Source organism: Pristiophorus japonicus, chromosome 23 (assembly GCF_044704955.1).
Source record: "Pristiophorus japonicus isolate sPriJap1 chromosome 23, sPriJap1.hap1, whole genome shotgun sequence".
Lineage (NCBI taxonomy): Eukaryota > Metazoa > Chordata > Chondrichthyes > Pristiophoridae > Pristiophorus > Pristiophorus japonicus.
The window spans coordinates 60665785-60678155 of NC_091999.1; the positions used below are offsets into that span (position 1 = coordinate 60665785).

The 12371-nt window shown below is 43.4% G+C and overlaps 9 non-coding genes across 9 annotated transcripts; all 9 read left to right on the plus strand.

Moving 5' to 3' along the window:
• Positions 1-1850: 1850 nt before the first annotated feature.
• trnas-aga (transfer RNA serine (anticodon AGA)) lies at positions 1851-1932 on the plus strand. The gene has a single exon. It is a non-coding gene; the product is annotated as a tRNA-Ser (tRNA).
• Positions 1933-3512: 1580 nt separating this feature from the next.
• On the plus strand, positions 3513-3584 carry trnad-guc (transfer RNA aspartic acid (anticodon GUC)). Its single transcript has one exon. It is a non-coding gene; the product is annotated as a tRNA-Asp (tRNA).
• Positions 3585-3800: 216 nt separating this feature from the next.
• Positions 3801-3882, plus strand: trnas-aga (transfer RNA serine (anticodon AGA)). Its single transcript has one exon. It is a non-coding gene; the product is annotated as a tRNA-Ser (tRNA).
• Positions 3883-5751: 1869 nt separating this feature from the next.
• trnas-aga (transfer RNA serine (anticodon AGA)) lies at positions 5752-5833 on the plus strand. Its single transcript has one exon. It is a non-coding gene; the product is annotated as a tRNA-Ser (tRNA).
• A 1580-nt stretch (positions 5834-7413) lies between these two features.
• Positions 7414-7485, plus strand: trnad-guc (transfer RNA aspartic acid (anticodon GUC)). Its single transcript has one exon. It is a non-coding gene; the product is annotated as a tRNA-Asp (tRNA).
• Positions 7486-7701: 216 nt separating this feature from the next.
• On the plus strand, positions 7702-7783 carry trnas-aga (transfer RNA serine (anticodon AGA)). The gene has a single exon. It is a non-coding gene; the product is annotated as a tRNA-Ser (tRNA).
• Positions 7784-9652: 1869 nt separating this feature from the next.
• trnas-aga (transfer RNA serine (anticodon AGA)) lies at positions 9653-9734 on the plus strand. Its single transcript has one exon. It is a non-coding gene; the product is annotated as a tRNA-Ser (tRNA).
• A 1580-nt stretch (positions 9735-11314) lies between these two features.
• On the plus strand, positions 11315-11386 carry trnad-guc (transfer RNA aspartic acid (anticodon GUC)). The gene has a single exon. It is a non-coding gene; the product is annotated as a tRNA-Asp (tRNA).
• Positions 11387-11602: 216 nt separating this feature from the next.
• On the plus strand, positions 11603-11684 carry trnas-aga (transfer RNA serine (anticodon AGA)). Its single transcript has one exon. It is a non-coding gene; the product is annotated as a tRNA-Ser (tRNA).
• The last annotated feature ends 687 nt before the right edge of the window (positions 11685-12371 follow it).

Consider the following 12371-nt stretch of genomic DNA (forward strand, 5'->3'; position numbering starts at 1 on the left):
TCCATTTCACAATTTAACCAGTTCTCTACCAAACTGATCGTGTGATAATTGGAATAACGTCCCACACCTTTCAACACTGACATTTGTTCTCATTTTTATTAATCTGCAATATTCACGATACATCCGATTAAAAAATCGCAACAATCAGTCAAAGTTGCGACAGTGATTCAGCCTGTCTATCCCTCGAGATGTCTAAGGCAGCTGTGCATGCCCGTTGGTGCGTGTAAATTTTTGGTTATGTGTGTCTCTGTGTCTGTCTATCTCTATTTTTGTCTCTGTGTATGTACAACTGTCTGTGGAAATGATCACCATGAATTTGGTATGTCCTGGAACTTATAAAAAAGACTTGGGAAAATAATACGGTTGTGAACTTTTGTATCGGCTTTGGTTCAGTGGCAGCATTCTCGACTGAATCAGGAGTTTGTGTGTTCAAGTCGCACTCCTTGGACTTGAGCATATCATCTTGGCTAACACTCAAGTGCAGCACTTGGGGAATTTTGCAATGTTGAAGCTGTTGACTTTCGGATGAAATGTTAAATTGAAGCTCCGTCTGCACCCTCGGGTGGATATGAAAGGTCCCAGAGCATTACTCGAAACAGAGTAGGAGTGTTGCCCTCGTGTAAATATTACTAAAATGTTCGTAAATGCTCACTAAAAGACAAAATGTGCATGTGTTTGTATGTGGGGTTGGGGTTGAAGCCCAGTTTGTCACAGAGACAGAATCCAAGCTCTCACAGGGCCAGGATAACCGAGTGGTTATGTCGTTGGCCTTAAACTTCAAAGGGTTTCCACCGTGGGTTCTTCCCCACTCCTGGTTTCTATTTATTTTAACACAGATTTCCTCCCATTCTGATCAGTGATGTCCGATTTTCATCGGTTGAATCAACAATTTTCTGTAACTATGTGTCACTTTGAACCGATAATGAAATGAAATTGTGAAATGTATCTGTGTCGCTCGGTCTCTGCCTCTCTCTCTCTCTCCACAGAGCTGTGTATGTGTTTGTCTGTCTGAGTCTTTGTCTCTCTCAGTCTGACTCACTCTGTCTGTCCCTGTTTCTCCGTTTGTCTCAGTCTCTCAATCTGTCTCTTTCTCACGGTGCCCACGTCTGTTCCAATGGGATTCTCTCAGATTCTTTGTCTGACTGGCTCTCTCTTTCCCATCATTTCTGTCTGTCCATTTCTTTGCCTGTCTCTGTTAGTCCCTGCCTCTAACCTGAGAAGTATTTCCATCATTTTCTGTTTTAGTCTCTATCTCTTTCTCTCTATCTGTCTCTCTCCTTGTCACTGTCTTTATCATTGTCTTTCTCTCACTCTTTCCCTTTCTCTCTTAATAGATCAAACACACAAATCTCTGTCTCTGTATGTGTTTGAGTCTTTTTCTCACCCAATCTGCCTCTCCTTCTCAGTCTCACACTTTCTGTCTCTCGTTGTCTCTATCTCGGTGTCTGTCTCTCCCTGTTTGTCGGTTTGTCTCTGTCTCTCAATGTGTCTGTCGACTTCTCATGGTGTCCAGTTCTGTTCACAGCTCGATTCCTGCTCCGGCAGAGCAGCTATACGTCAGTTCCTCGTTAGTATAGTGGTGAGTATCCCCGCCTGTCACGCCGGAGACCGGTGTTCAATTCCCCGACGGGGAGGAAGATGTTTCAAAATGTTGATTTTTACTTCTGTTTCTTGGTAGATACATATTAAAAATTCCAGAGCGAAATCGAACTGTGAAAATACAGGTAGAGGAGTTTGCCTTTTCCAGATTTTTAGCAAAAGGAGACTTTTTCAGGATTCTTTGGCCGTCTGCTGCACAGAGATGGATGACTGAGTTTTTTCTGAGTAACGTTTAAAAAGGCAGCGACACAGTAGTCGTGGCCGAGTGGTTAAGGCGATGGACTAGAAATCCATTGGGTTTTTCCCGCGCAGGTTCGAATCCTGCCGACTACGATTCTCAGCATTTTTCATTCCATTTCACAATTTAACCAGTACTCTACCAAACTGATCGTGTGATAATTGGAATAACGTCCCACACCTTTCAACACTGACATTTGTTCTCATTTTTATTAATCTGCAATATTCACGATACATCCGATTAAAAAATCGCAACAATCAGTCAAAGTTGCGACAGTGATTCAGCCTGTCTATCCCTCGAGATATCTAAGGCAGCTGTGCATGCCCGTTGGTGCGTGTAAATTTTTGGTTATGTGTGTCTCTGTGTCTGTCTATCTCTATTTTTGTCTCTGTGTATGTGCAACTGTCTGTGGAAATGATCACCATGAATTTGGTATGTCCTGGAACTTATAAAAAAGACTTGGGGAAAATAATACGGTTGTGAACTTTTGTATCGGCTTTGGTTCAGTGGCAGCATTCTCGACTGAATCAGGAGTTTGTGTGTTCAAGTCGCACTCCTTGGACTTGAGCATATCATCTTGGATAACACTCAAGTGCAGCACTTGGGGAATTTTGCAATGTTGAAGCTGTTGACTTTCGGATGAAATGTTAAATTGAAGCTCCGTCTGCACCCTCGGGTGGATATGAAAGGTCCCAGAGCATTACTCGAAACAGAGTAGGAGTGTTGCCCTCGTGTAAATATTACTAAAAATGTTCGTAAATGCTCACTAAAAGACAATGTGCATGTGTTTGTATGTGGGGTTGGGGTTGAAGCCCAGTTTGTCACAGAGACAGAATCCAAGCTCTCACAGGGCCAGGATAACCGAGTGGTTATGTCGTTGGCCTTAAACTTCAAAGGGTTTCCACCGTGGGTTCTTCCCCACTCCTGGTTTCTATTTATTTTAACACAGATTTCTTCCCATTCTGATCAGTGATGTCCGATTTTCATCGGTTGAATCAACAATTTTCTGTAACTATGTGTCACTTTGAACCGATAATGAAATGAAATTGTGAAATGTATCTGTGTCGCTCGGTCTCTGCCTCTCTCTCTCTCTCCACAGAGCTGTGTATGTGTTTGTCTGTCTGAGTCTTTGTCTCTCTCAGTCTGACTCACTCTGTCTGTCCCTGTTTCTCCGTTTGTCTCAGTCTCTCAATCTGTCTCTTTCTCACGGTGCCCACGTCTGTTCCAATGGGATTCTCTCAGATTCTTTGTCTGACTGGCTCTCTCTTTCCCATCATTTCTGTCTGTCCATTTCTTTGCCTGTCTCTGTTAGTCCCTGCCTCTAACCTGAGAAGTATTTCCATCATTTTCTGTTTTAGTCTCTATCTCTTTCTCTCTATCTGTCTCTCTCCTTGTCACTGTCTTTATCATTGTCTTTCTCTCACTCTTTCCCTTTCTCTCTTAATAGATCAAACACACAAATCTCTGTCTCTGTATGTGTTTGAGTCTTTTTCTCACCCAATCTGCCTCTCCTTCTCAGTCTCACACTTTCTGTCTCTCGTTGTCTCTATCTCGGTGTCTGTCTCTCCCTGTTTGTCGGTTTGTCTCTGTCTCTCAATGTGTCTGTCGACTTCTCATGGTGTCCAGTTCTGTTCACAGCTCGATTCCTGCTCCGACAGAGCAGCTTTCCGTCAGTTCCTCGTTAGTATAGTGGTGAGTATCCCCGCCTGTCACGCGGGAGACCGGGGTTCAATTCCCCGACGGGGAGGAAGATGTTTCAAAATGTTGATTTTTACTTCTGTTTCTTGGTAGATACATATTAAAAATTCCAGAGCGAAATCGAACTGTGAAAATACAGGTAGAGGAGTTTGCCTCTTCCAGATTTTTAGCAAACGGAGACTTTTTCAGGATTCTTTGGCCGTCTGCTGCACAGAGATGGATGACTGAGTTTTTTCTGAGTAACGTTTAACAAGGCAGCGACACAGTAGTCGTGGCCGAGTGGTTAAGGCGATGGACTAGAAATCTATTGGGTTTTTCCCGCGCAGGTTCGAATCCTGCCGACTACGATTCTCAGCATTTTTCATTCCATTTCACAATTTAACCAGTTCTCCACCAAACTGATCATGTGATAATTGGAATAACGTCCCACACCTTTCAACACTGACATTTGTTCTCATTTTTATTAATCTGCAATATTCACGATACATCCGATTAAAAAATCGCAACAATCAGTCAAAGTTGCGACCGTGATTCAGCCTGTCTATCCCTCGAGATGTCTAAGGCAGCTGTGCATGCCCGTTGGTGCGTGTAAATTTTTGGTTATGTGTGTCTCTGTGTCTGTCTATCTCTATTTTTGTCTCTGTGTATGTGCAACTGTCTGTGGAAATCATCACCATGAATTTGGTATGTCCTGGAACTTATAAAAAAGACTTGGGGAAAATAATACGGTTGTGAACTTTTGTATCGGCTTTGGTTCAGTGGCAGCATTCTCGACTGAATCAGGAGTTTGTGTGTTCAAGTCGCACTCCTTGGACTTGAGCATATCATCTTGGCTAACACTCAAGTGCAGCACTTGGGGAATTTTGCAATGTTGAAGCTGTTGACTTTCGGATGAAATGTTAAATTGAAGCTCCGTCTGCACCCTCGGGTGGATATGAAAGGTCCCAGAGCATTACTCGAAACAGAGTAGGAGAGTTGCCCCCGTGTCAATATTCCTCAAAATGTTCGTAAATGCTCACTAAAAGACTATGTGCATGTGTTTGTATGTGGGGTTGCGGTTGAAGCCCAGTTTGTCACAGAAACAGAATCCAAGCTCTCACAGGGCCAGGATAACCGAGTGGTTATGTCGTTGGCCTTAAACTTCAAAGGGTTTTCCACCGTGGGTTCTTCCCCACTCCTGGTTTCTATTTATTTTAACACAGATTTCCTCCCATTCTGATCAGTGATGTCCGATTTTCATCGGTTGAATCAACAATTTTCTGTAACTATGTGTCACTCTGAACCGATAATGAAATGAAATTGTGAAATGTATCTGTGTCGCTCGGTCTCTGCCTCTCTCTCTCTCTCCACAGAGCTGTGTATGTGTTTGTATGTCTGAGTCTTTGTCTCTCTCAGTCTGACTCACTCTGTCTGTCCCTGGTTCTCCGTTTGTCTCAGTCTCTCAATCTGTCTCTTTCTCACGGTGCCCACGTCTGTTCCAATGGGATTCTCTCAGATTCTTTGTCTGACTGGCTCTCTCTTTCCCATCATTTCGGTCTGTCCATTTCTTTGCCTGTCTCTGTTAGTCCCTGCCTCTAACCTGAGAAGTATTTCCATCATTTTCTGTTTTAGTCTCTATCTCTTTCTCTCTATCTGTCTCTCTCCTTGTCACTGTCTTTATCATTGTCTTTCTCTCACTCTTTCCCTTTCTCTCTTAATAGATCAAACACACAAATCTCTGTCTCTGTATGTGTTTGAGTCTTTTTCTCACCCAATCTGCCTCTCCTTCTCAGTCTCACACTTTCTGTCTCTCGTTGTCTCTATCTCGGTGTCTGTCTCTCCCTGTTTGTCGGTTTGTCTCTGTCTCTCAATGTGTCTGTCGACTTCTCATGGTGTCCAGTTCTGTTCACAGCTCGATTCCTGCTCCGGCAGAGTAGCTATACGTCAGTTCCTCGTTAGTATAGTGGTGAGTATCCCCGCCTGTCACGCCGGAGACCGGTGTTCAATTCCCCGACGGGGAGGAAGATGTTTCAAAATGTTGATTTTTACTTCTGTTTCTTGGTAGATACATATTAAAAATTCCAGAGCGAAATCGAACTGTGAAAATACAGGTAGAGGAGTTTGCCTTTTCCAGATTTTTAGCAAACGGAGACTTTTTCAGGATTCTTTGGCCGTCTGCTGCACAGAGATGGATGACTGAGTTTTTTCTGAGTAACGTTTAAAAAGGCAGCGACACAGTAGTCGTGGCCGAGTGGTTAAGGCGATGGACTAGAAATCCATTGGGTTTTTCCCGCGCAGGTTCGAATCCTGCCGACTACGATTCTCAGCATTTTTCATTCCATTTCACAATTTAACCAGTTCTCTACCAAACTGATCGTGTGATAATTGGAATAACGTCCCACACCTTTCAACACTGACATTTGTTCTCATTTTTATTAATCTGCAATATTCACGATACATCCGATTAAAAAATCGCAACAATCAGTCAAAGTTGCGACAGTGATTCAGCCTGTCTATCCCTCGAGATATCTAAGGCAGCTGTGCATGCCCGTTGGTGCGTGTAAATTTTTGGTTATGTGTGTCTCTGTGTCTGTCTATCTCTATTTTTGTCTCTGTGTATGTGCAACTGTCTGTGGAAATGATCACCATGAATTTGGTATGTCCTGGAACTTATAAAAAAGACTTGGGGAAAATAATACGGTTGTGAACTTTTGTATCGGCTTTGGTTCAGTGGCAGCATTCTCGACTGAATCAGGAGTTTGTGTGTTCAAGTCGCACTCCTTGGACTTGAGCATATCATCTTGGCTAACACTCAAGTGCAGCACTTGGGGAATTTTGCAATGTTGAAGCTGTTGACTTTCGGATGAAATGTTAAATTGAAGCTCCGTCTGCACCCTCGGGTGGATATGAAAGGTCCCAGAGCATTACTCGAAACAGAGTAGGAGTGTTGCCCTCGTGTAAATATTACTAAAAATGTTCGTAAATGCTCACTAAAAGACAATGTGCATGTGTTTGTATGTGGGGTTGGGGTTGAAGCCCAGTTTGTCACAGAGACAGAATCCAAGCTCTCACAGGGCCAGGATAACCGAGTGGTTATGTCGTTGGCCTTAAACTTCAAAGGGTTTCCACCGTGGGTTCTTCCCCACTCCTGGTTTCTATTTATTTTAACACAGATTTCTTCCCATTCTGATCAGTGATGTCCGATTTTCATCGGTTGAATCAACAATTTTCTGTAACTATGTGTCACTTTGAACCGATAATGAAATGAAATTGTGAAATGTATCTGTGTCGCTCGGTCTCTGCCTCTCTCTCTCTCTCCACAGAGCTGTGTATGTGTTTGTCTGTCTGAGTCTTTGTCTCTCTCAGTCTGACTCACTCTGTCTGTCCCTGTTTCTCCGTTTGTCTCAGTCTCTCAATCTGTCTCTTTCTCACGGTGCCCACGTCTGTTCCAATGGGATTCTCTCAGATTCTTTGTCTGACTGGCTCTCTCTTTCCCATCATTTCTGTCTGTCCATTTCTTTGCCTGTCTCTGTTAGTCCCTGCCTCTAACCTGAGAAGTATTTCCATCATTTTCTGTTTTAGTCTCTATCTCTTTCTCTCTATCTGTCTCTCTCCTTGTCACTGTCTTTATCATTGTCTTTCTCTCACTCTTTCCCTTTCTCTCTTAATAGATCAAACACACAAATCTCTGTCTCTGTATGTGTTTGAGTCTTTTTCTCACCCAATCTGCCTCTCCTTCTCAGTCTCACACTTTCTGTCTCTCGTTGTCTCTATCTCGGTGTCTGTCTCTCCCTGTTTGTCGGTTTGTCTCTGTCTCTCAATGTGTCTGTCGACTTCTCATGGTGTCCAGTTCTGTTCACAGCTCGATTCCTGCTCCGACAGAGCAGCTTTCCGTCAGTTCCTCGTTAGTATAGTGGTGAGTTTCCCCGCCTGTCACGCGGGAGACCGGGGTTCAATTCCCCGACGGGGAGGAAGATGTTTCAAAATGTTGATTTTTACTTCTGTTTCTTGGTAGATACATATTAAAAATTCCAGAGCGAAATCGAACTGTGAAAATACAGGTAGAGGAGTTTGCCTCTTCCAGATTTTTAGCAAACGGAGACTTTTTCAGGATTCTTTGGCCGTCTGCTGCACAGAGATGGATGACTGAGTTTTTTCTGAGTAACGTTTAACAAGGCAGCGACACAGTAGTCGTGGCCGAGTGGTTAAGGCGATGGACTAGAAATCTATTGGGTTTTTCCCGCGCAGGTTCGAATCCTGCCGACTACGATTCTCAGCATTTTTCATTCCATTTCACAATTTAACCAGTTCTCCACCAAACTGATCATGTGATAATTGGAATAACGTCCCACACCTTTCAACACTGACATTTGTTCTCATTTTTATTAATCTGCAATATTCACGATACATCCGATTAAAAAATCGCAACAATCAGTCAAAGTTGCGACCGTGATTCAGCCTGTCTATCCCTCGAGATGTCTAAGGCAGCTGTGCATGCCCGTTGGTGCGTGTAAATTTTTGGTTATGTGTGTCTCTGTGTCTGTCTATCTCTATTTTTGTCTCTGTGTATGTGCAACTGTCTGTGGAAATCATCACCATGAATTTGGTATGTCCTGGAACTTATAAAAAAGACTTGGTGAAAATAATACGGTTGTGAACTTTTGTATCGGCTTTGGTTCAGTGGCAGCATTCTCGACTGAATCAGGAGTTTGTGTGTTCAAGTCGCACTCCTTGGACTTGAGCATATCATCTTGGCTAACACTCAAGTGCAGCACTTGGGGAATTTTGCAATGTTGAAGCTGTTGACTTTCGGATGAAATGTTAAATTGAAGCTCCGTCTGCACCCTCGGGTGGATATGAAAGGTCCCAGAGCATTACTCGAAACAGAGTAGGAGAGTTGCCCCCGTGTCAATATTCCTCAAAATGTTCGTAAATGCTCACTAAAAGACTATGTGCTTGTGTTTGTATGTGGGGTTGCGGTTGAAGCCCAGTTTGTCACAGAAACAGAATCCAAGCTCTCACAGGGCCAGGATAACCGAGTGGTTATGTCGTTGGCCTTAAACTTCAAAGGGTTTTCCACCGTGGGTTCTTCCCCACTCCTGGTTTCTATTTATTTTAACACAGATTTCCTCCCATTCTGATCAGTGATGTCCGATTTTCATCGGTTGAATCAACAATTTTCTGTAACTATGTGTCACTCTGAACCGATAATGAAATGAAATTGTGAAATGTATCTGTGTCGCTCGGTCTCTGCCTCTCTCTCTCTCTCCACAGAGCTGTGTATGTGTTTGTATGTCTGAGTCTTTGTCTCTCTCAGTCTGACTCACTCTGTCTGTCCCTGGTTCTCCGTTTGTCTCAGTCTCTCAATCTGTCTCTTTCTCACGGTGCCCACGTCTGTTCCAATGGGATTCTCTCAGATTCTTTGTCTGACTGGCTCTCTCTTTCCCATCATTTCGGTCTGTCCATTTCTTTGCCTGTCTCTGTTAGTCCCTGCCTCTAACCTGAGAAGTATTTCCATCATTTTCTGTTTTAGTCTCTATCTCTTTCTCTCTATCTGTCTCTCTCCTTGTCACTGTCTTTATCATTGTCTTTCTCTCACTCTTTCCCTTTCTCTCTTAATAGATCAAACACACAAATCTCTGTCTCTGTATGTGTTTGAGTCTTTTTCTCACCCAATCTGCCTCTCCTTCTCAGTCTCACACTTTCTGTCTCTCGTTGTCTCTATCTCGGTGTCTGTCTCTCCCTGTTTGTCGGTTTGTCTCTGTCTCTCAATGTGTCTGTCGACTTCTCATGGTGTCCAGTTCTGTTCACAGCTCGATTCCTGCTCCGGCAGAGCAGCTATACGTCAGTTCCTCGTTAGTATAGTGGTGAGTATCCCCGCCTGTCACGCCGGAGACCGGTGTTCAATTACCCGACGGGGAGGAAGATGTTTCAAAATGTTGATTTTTACTTCTGTTTCTTGGTAGATACATATTAAAAATTCCAGAGCGAAATCGAACTGTGAAAATACAGGTAGAGGAGTTTGCCTTTTCCAGATTTTTAGCAAACGGAGACTTTTTCAGGATTCTTTGGCCGTCTGCTGCACAGAGATGGATGACTGAGTTTTTTCTGAGTAACGTTTAAAAAGGCAGCGACACAGTAGTCGTGGCCGAGTGGTTAAGGCGATGGACTAGAAATCCATTGGGTTTTTCCCGCGCAGGTTCGAATCCTGCCGACTACGATTCTCAGCATTTTTCATTCCATTTCACAATTTAACCAGTTCTCTACCAAACTGATCGTGTGATAATTGGAATAACGTCCCACACCTTTCAACACTGACATTTGTTCTCATTTTTATTAATCTGCAATATTCACGATACATCCGATTAAAAAATCGCAACAATCAGTCAAAGTTGCGACAGTGATTCAGCCTGTCTATCCCTCGAGATATCTAAGGCAGCTGTGCATGCCCGTTGGTGCGTGTAAATTTTTGGTTATGTGTGTCTCTGTGTCTGTCTATCTCTATTTTTGTCTCTGTGTATGTGCAACTGTCTGTGGAAATGATCACCATGAATTTGGTATGTCCTGGAACTTATAAAAAAGACTTGGGGAAAATAATACGGTTGTGAACTTTTGTATCGGCTTTGGTTCAGTGGCAGCATTCTCGACTGAATCAGGAGTTTGTGTGTTCAAGTCGCACTCCTTGGACTTGAGCATATCATCTTGGCTAACACTCAAGTGCAGCACTTGGGGAATTTTGCAATGTTGAAGCTGTTGACTTTCGGATGAAATGTTAAATTGAAGCTCCGTCTGCACCCTCGGGTGGATATGAAAGGTCCCAGAGCATTACTCGAAACAGAGTAGGAGTGTTGCCCTCGTGTAAATATTACTAAAAATGTTCGTAAATGCTCACTAAAAGACAATGTGCATGTGTTTGTATGTGGGGTTGGGGTTGAAGCCCAGTTTGTCACAGAGACAGAATCCAAGCTCTCACAGGGCCAGGATAACCGAGTGGTTATGTCGTTGGCCTTAAACTTCAAAGGGTTTCCACCGTGGGTTCTTCCCCACTCCTGGTTTCTATTTATTTTAACACAGATTTCTTCCCATTCTGATCAGTGATGTCCGATTTTCATCGGTTGAATCAACAATTTTCTGTAACTATGTGTCACTTTGAACCGATAATGAAATGAAATTGTGAAATGTATCTGTGTCGCTCGGTCTCTGCCTCTCTCTCTCTCTCCACAGAGCTGTGTATGTGTTTGTCTGTCTGAGTCTTTGTCTCTCTCAGTCTGACTCACTCTGTCTGTCCCTGTTTCTCCGTTTGTCTCAGTCTCTCAATCTGTCTCTTTCTCACGGTGCCCACGTCTGTTCCAATGGGATTCTCTCAGATTCTTTGTCTGACTGGCTCTCTCTTTCCCATCATTTCTGTCTGTCCATTTCTTTGCCTGTCTCTGTTAGTCCCTGCCTCTAACCTGAGAAGTATTTCCATCATTTTCTGTTTTAGTCTCTATCTCTTTCTCTCTATCTGTCTCTCTCCTTGTCACTGTCTTTATCATTGTCTTTCTCTCACTCTTTCCCTTTCTCTCTTAATAGATCAAACACACAAATCTCTGTCTCTGTATGTGTTTGAGTCTTTTTCTCACCCAATCTGCCTCTCCTTCTCAGTCTCACACTTTCTGTCTCTCGTTGTCTCTATCTCGGTGTCTGTCTCTCCCTGTTTGTCGGTTTGTCTCTGTCTCTCAATGTGTCTGTCGACTTCTCATGGTGTCCAGTTCTGTTCACAGCTCGATTCCTGCTCCGACAGAGCAGCTTTCCGTCAGTTCCTCGTTAGTATAGTGGTGAGTTTCCCCGCCTGTCACGCGGGAGACCGGGGTTCAATTCCCCGACGGGGAGGAAGATGTTTCAAAATGTTGATTTTTACTTCTGTTTCTTGGTAGATACATATTAAAAATTCCAGAGCGAAATCGAACTGTGAAAATACAGGTAGAGGAGTTTGCCTCTTCCAGATTTTTAGCAAACGGAGACTTTTTCAGGATTCTTTGGCCGTCTGCTGCACAGAGATGGATGACTGAGTTTTTTCTGAGTAACGTTTAACAAGGCAGCGACACAGTAGTCGTGGCCGAGTGGTTAAGGCGATGGACTAGAAATCTATTGGGTTTTTCCCGCGCAGGTTCGAATCCTGCCGACTACGATTCTCAGCATTTTTCATTCCATTTCACAATTTAACCAGTTCTCCACCAAACTGATCATGTGATAATTGGAATAACGTCCCACACCTTTCAACACTGACATTTGTTCTCATTTTTATTAATCTGCAATATTCACGATACATCCGATTAAAAAATCGCAACAATCAGTCAAAGTTGCGACCGTGATTCAGCCTGTCTATCCCTCGAGATGTCTAAGGCAGCTGTGCATGCCCGTTGGTGCGTGTAAATTTTTGGTTATGTGTGTCTCTGTGTCTGTCTATCTCTATTTTTGTCTCTGTGTATGTGCAACTGTCTGTGGAAATCATCACCATGAATTTGGTATGTCCTGGAACTTATAAAAAAGACTTGGTGAAAATAATACGGTTGTGAACTTTTGTATCGGCTTTGGTTCAGTGGCAGCATTCTCGACTGAATCAGGAGTTTGTGTGTTCAAGTCGCACTCCTTGGACTTGAGCATATCATCTTGGCTAACACTCAAGTGCAGCACTTGGGGAATTTTGCAATGTTGAAGCTGTTGACTTTCGGATGAAATGTTAAATTGAAGCTCCGTCTGCACCCTCGGGTGGATATGAAAGGTCCCAGAGCATTACTCGAAACAGAGTAGGAGAGTTGCCCCCGTGTCAATATTCCTCAAAATGTTCGTAAATGCTCACTAAAAGACTATGTGC